This window comes from Elephantulus edwardii, unplaced genomic scaffold (assembly GCF_000299155.1).
Source record: "Elephantulus edwardii isolate Elephantulus edwardi_28Jun2011 unplaced genomic scaffold, EleEdw1.0 scaffold00164, whole genome shotgun sequence".
Taxonomy (NCBI): domain Eukaryota; kingdom Metazoa; phylum Chordata; class Mammalia; order Macroscelidea; family Macroscelididae; genus Elephantulus; species Elephantulus edwardii.
The window spans coordinates 7,685,278-7,691,360 of NW_006399914.1; the positions used below are offsets into that span (position 1 = coordinate 7,685,278).

Below are 6,083 nucleotides of genomic sequence, written 5' to 3' on the forward strand. Positions count from 1 at the left end.
TAAAAAAGTTATTTCTAGAATTATTGAGGGGGGGGGAAATCACAGTATTTGGGTTAACTATAATTTTTTTCTTTTCTTTTGTAGAATATCAAGTTGTTCCAATAATTAGAGGCCTAAATCAGCAAAAATTTATTATCTCACACAGTATTTGAGACAGAAATGAGAGTGCCATAGCCGAGCAGTTGTGTTGATGCCTTCCTGTTCTGTGGTCTAGGTGTTTTCTGGTCTTCCCAAGGTGTCTGTCTTCTCCCTGTGTGTGTCTCTCTGTATCTCACTGTCTCTTCTAGTCTTTTTATAACCTTAATGATTTTTATAATTTAATGATTAGGTCTAGGTCCTTCCCAATTGGCATGGCTTCATTAACATAAGAAAACCCTCTCTTAAAAAAAAAAAAAAGAAAGCCCTCTCTTTATAAATGGGCTCATATTTAGAGGGCTATGGGTTAGAATTTCCACATGTATTTTGGAGGGACATAATTTTGTTCATAACAAACAATATCTCTGATTCTTATTAAGACTGTCGGTTGCTTTCCTTGGTACTCATAAATCAATTCTTAAATGTCCCAAAATGACTTATAGAAACATCTGTAAGGAAGATCATCAGTGATTGCGAAGGAGATGACTTTGATCTAAGGCCCTTTGTGGTTGTGTGTCAAAGTGATTCTTGTCAAGTGTGATAGTCCTTATACTTCTTATATCCTTAACTCTTTTTCCTCAAAGAACTTATTTGTATGTGCAAATTTTTTGTTTTGCAAAGCAAACTTTCTCAGGGTCATCCTTTTATTTTTTTTTCTTTTAATAAACTGTATTGTCATTTTAGTGAAAGTTTATAGAAAATATTTTCACTCCTTTATTGTTACACATTTCTCTTCCTTTCCCCTCCCCTACTCCACTTTGCAATGCACCTCTTGTTCCGGATTGTTGTCAATAGTGTCATCCTTTTTAAAATTTGTTGTTAGGTGCTATCAAGTCAATTCATATTCATAACAACTCTATGAATAACAGACTAAGACCTTCCCTGATCGTGAGCCATCCTCACCGTCTCCACTGTGTATAAGCCCGTTTTAAATGTAGTGTTGACAATGAATGAATGAAAACCCAAAATCTCTGTAAATGTTCATTAAAACTAATAAAATTTAATAAAAAAAATGTAGTGTTGAGTTTAACAGAGCTCTGGTGGCCTAGTGAGTCAGGAGTTGCACTATCAAACAAAGCAAATGGTTTTAATCTATTAATTGCTCAAGGGGGAAAGATAGCTAGTCTCCTACCATGAAATTTTTAGCCTCTGAAAACCCACTGGAGGGCCAACTGTGAATTCTTTCAGACTCAACAGCTATCAGCAACAACAACATACAGCATAATGTTACTCTTTTTTTCTCTTGTTTTCTTTCTTTTTTTTATTTGTGCGTTGTTTTTATTTTTTTTTTCTTCTTTTTTCCTACTTTATAAAGACAGTAATTTTGAGTACCAGTGACTCTTGCATTTCTTATTTCTTTCTCTGACATAAAAATCTGCTAGATCTTCGGAATATAACTCATAATATTAATAAGAGGGGAGTTTAGATTATGGAATACATATCCTATTATAAAGTCCTTTGAGCATTTTACCAGTGTGCCTTCCTATGACTGGTTCATGTCTGGTTAGGACTCCTCAGAGCTTAAACAATGCATTGGCTCTATTAGTTTCTTTTTTATAAAAGTTTCTTTTCATAGAGAACTGGTTGGTGGAGCTTTTAGTTCATCCATCTGTGAGTGCCTTCCTTCTGCTTCTCAGCACAGATTCCATTCTTTTCCATTTTCTGTTTGTACACTTGCTCCAGAAGAGCCTGCTGGGTGAAGGGTAACAGAATGATGGCTACATTAAACTACTAAACATTTGCTGACTTTAAAAAAAAATTAAGTATACTGTACCAGAATAATACATGACTGTTTCAAGAATTGAGTGATTTCCCAAGTCATGGATGCCATCTTGTTGATAAAGCTGAAGTTTAAAAAAAGAATAATGCTGTGGCATTCCCAATATTTGGTCCTTATATGTATTTGCATTGATAATACTAAAACAAGTCACATTGCAGTTATCATAAGAAGGGAAAATTATCCCCCATATTCCACATCTAAAAACTCATTTTTCCTAGTTTTTTTGTAACAAAGAAGAAGAAGAATTAAAAATAAACCCCAAAAAACAACAAACTGAGCTCTGGTAGCCTAGTGGCAAGAAGCTGCATGGCAATCCCGAAGGCGGGCAATCCCGAAGGCACACGGTTTGAATCCACCAGATGCTTTGCTAGAGAAGGAGGGACAGTCTCCTCCTGTGCCAGAAGGATCTGACTAGATGGTACACAACAAGGAAAAAATAAAAACCTTAGGCAAAAGTTAATAATTTTTTGTTGTGTTTACTTTTAGTTTACTTACCTAGACAGGTTTGGGAATTGGTTCTTCAGAACTCTAAAATTCACTTTTTTCAAAGGAAAAGATAAAAGTTTCCCTAATTGAATTGAGTTTTTATTTCTTTTTATGGTTCCTTTTCCCCCCATTTTCTTTTGTTGTGTGCCATCAAGTCAGATCCAGCTGGCATAGGAGGAGGAGATTGCCCCTCTTTCTCCAGCGGTGCAAAAATTGAGTTTTGAGATGGGCCCAAATCATTTGGACTGAAAAGTAGAGGGGAAAAAGCAGTGGCCCTGAATTGAATATAGTATTCTTTTTAGAACTAATAGCTAAAGCATTTCATAATCGGTATGGATTCTGACCAGTCAGGTTAGACTCAAGCCAGAGCACTGGACCAAGTTCTGGAAACTCTGCCATGCCAGGCATTACTTCTTTAGTTCCTGAATCATGAAAGTTCTGAGAGATTGTCTGGGACCCACCAAATAGTAGGTTCAGGTTAATTTCAGAACAATGCAATTTGCTCTCTACTCTGGAAATATTTTATTGTTTGAAAATCCAGTAATCTTTACCATTATATAGTTGCTGAATACCAGTCTTAGTTACATTTAACTTTTATTTTATTCCTGGGAGAAGGTTCGTTTAATGAGAAGGAGGTGGAGATGAAGAATTTGAGACTTAGCGAGGTGCTCCCTTTTCCATAATGTTTCCCGTTATTTTTTTCAATCAATAAAATGTCTTTGAGTCACACCCTAAAATTTTGTCTTTTTTCTCTCCTCTCCAGACGGTAAAATCTTGGAAGGTAGAGACGATGTCACAGAGCTTTGTTCATTATATTCAAAATTGTTGTTGTGTACCATAGTGTTGGAACCAACCCATAGTTGATCCTCCTGTGGACTTTCAGAGTCAGTTAATTCACAGAAGGAGATTGCCCATCCTTTTTCTACTAAGCACCTTATGGATTCAAACCATGTGCCTTCAGGATTGCAGCACAGCTTCTTGCCACTAGGCCATAAGTGCTCCCTATATATGTTGCTCCCAGTATACATAATAGCAACATAGAAATACAAAACGTTGCTTCTTCTAAGTTAATAATAGCTCAGTTCCACTGAGTACAAACTCTTTGTCATAACTTTGGCTAAATAGTTGGCATGCATTATCTCGTTTAATCCCTAATAAGTCTTAAAGGGGTTTTGTTGCCCTAGGTCACAGACCGAGTCTGTAATGCAATGTGAAATCATATCTAAGTCTAGTTGTGCCCCACATTGCCTCTCATCTGGCACTTGATACTGTGCTAAGTTATGTAGAAGAGGCAATACTAAGGTAATAATCATGCAGAGTCTTTTAGAAATTCCTGTTAGCTTATATTAGCACAACATGATGTGGTGGTTGTTTTTGTTGTTATGTGCCGTCGAGTTGTTTGCTACTTATAGCGACCCTATGCACAACAGCCCTAAACCCTGCTCTATCCTGTGCCAACCACACTGCCTCTGACACGCCCATCCCAATTACCCCAGTCACCAAATCAGTCCATCTCATGGACGGTCTTCCCTTCCTGCGCTGTCCATCCACCCTTCCAAGCATTATGTCCCTCTCCAAGGACCCATCCCTCCTGGCAACATGTCCAAATTATGTCAGACGAAGCCCCAGAATACTTGCCTCCAAGGAGTAGCTTGGTTTAATCCTCTCCAAGATGAATCTGTTTGTTTTCCTGGCAGTCCATGGTACATTCAGTACCCTTCTCCAGCACCACAGCTCAAAAGCATCAACTCTCCTTCTGTCCTCCCTAGTCATTGTCCAACTCTCTGATGAATAACAAGCGATTGCAAAGACCATGGCCTGTATCAGGCACACCTTAGTCTCCAGAGAGACACCTTTGCTCCTGAGTACTTTAGAGAGGTCCCTAACAGCAGACTTTCCCATCGTGATACACTTTTTGATTTCCTGACTGCTGGTGCCAAGAGTGTTGACTGTGGAGCCGAGCAAACTGAAGCTGTGAACAGTCTCAATCTCTTCGCCATCCATCCTGACGCTGTCAATTGGTCCAGTGGTGAGAATCTTTGTCTTCTTGACATTGAGCCTCAGTCCATACTGAAGGCTTGCAGTCCTTGAGCCTTCGCAGCAAGTGCATGAGGTCCTCCTCAGTTTCAGCAAGCAGGGTTGTGTCATCTGCATAATGCAGATTGTTAATACATCTTCCACCAATCCTGATGCCACAATTCTCCTCATAGAGCCCAGCCTCTCGGATAATCTGCTCTGCATACATGTTGAAAAGGTATGGAGACAGGATGCATCCCTGGCATACACCCTTCCCAATTTTGAACCGTGCCGTGTTACCCTGCTCTGTTCTGACTACTGCCTCTTGGTCCAAGTATAGGTTTCGCATTAGCACAATTAAATGTTCTGGGATTCCCATTCTTCTCAGAGTCAGCCACAGTTTGTTATGATCCACACAGTCAAATGCCTTTGCATAATCAATGAAACACAGATAGACATTCTTCTGGTATTCCTTGCTTTCAGCCAAGATCCATCTAACATCGGCAACAATATCCCTAGTACCACGACCCCTTCTAAACCCAGCCTGGACTTCCGGCAATTCTCTGCTGATGTGCTGTTCTAATCGTTTTTGGATAATCTTCAGTAGAATCTTGCTTGCATGTGAAATCAATGACACTGTTCTGTAGTTTCCACACTCAGTTGGGTCACCTTTCTTTGGAATGGGAACAAATATAGATCTCTTCCAGTCATGATGTGGTAGGCCCCCTCAAATATTATGGAGTTGTAGGTAAGGAAATTTTTACTACTCCGTAGCAGAGGTAAAAGAGGTTATATTCCAGATGATTCTTAAAAGAAGAATAAGAACTAATCAGAAAAAGGGCAAAGGAAATCCAGATTAAAGAGTTGAAGAAAGAAAGAAAGAAAAAAAAGCCAGACAAGGGGTTGAAGGAAGAAAAAAGTCACAGTACCTTAGAAGGATGAACAGAGCATGTCTTCTGGCTGAAACAGTAGAGAACAAAAGAGGGAAGTAATATAAGAGAGTCATTTATTGGGTAGGGAACAAAAGCAATATTGGAGTCAAACACTGTTAGATTCCGTATTTGGACTCTAAATTGTACTGTTGGCCCAGAAGAGCTTCATTTCTGGAGGCTTGCTGATGACCTTTGCTGTTGTGTGCCATCGAGGCAGAACCAACTCATAGCTGACCCTCCAGTAGGTTTTCAAAGGCAGTAAATTGCATAAGAGGGAATTGCCCATCTTTCACCTACAGAACAGCTGGTGACTTTGAACTGTATGCCTTTGGGAGAGCAAAGCTCCTTACCACTTGGCCACCAGAGGTCCCTGTGGTCCACAATGTATAGAGCTAATAACCAAAACAATCATGTATCTCCTACAGTTCCAATCGACTGATGGCTGCTTGGAGAAAGATTGACAATTTCCTTCTGTTTATATAGGCCTGGAAATCCAGTGAGGGGTTATTGTAAATGGGAACCAACTAGATGGCAGTAAGATCATACTACAAAGAAGAAGATTCAGTAGTTGGAAAACATGGACTCGGTGACAGAAATGGAGCTGGAGAGAGAATGTTCGAATTTTGCACAATCAATGACTTATTCATAGCAAATACCTTTTTTAAGAGACATAAACGCAGGTTATATACTTGGATTTCACCTGATGGTATGCATAGGAATCAGATCGATTACAT

The 6,083-nt window shown here is 39.2% G+C and overlaps 1 protein-coding gene across 2 annotated transcripts in view; it reads left to right on the plus strand.

Annotated features, from left to right (window-relative positions):
• The window catches only part of TMOD2 (tropomodulin 2 (neuronal)), a 90,408-nt gene that overhangs the window by 48,986 nt on the left and 35,339 nt on the right, over positions 1 to 6,083 (plus strand). The window lies entirely within an intron of this gene.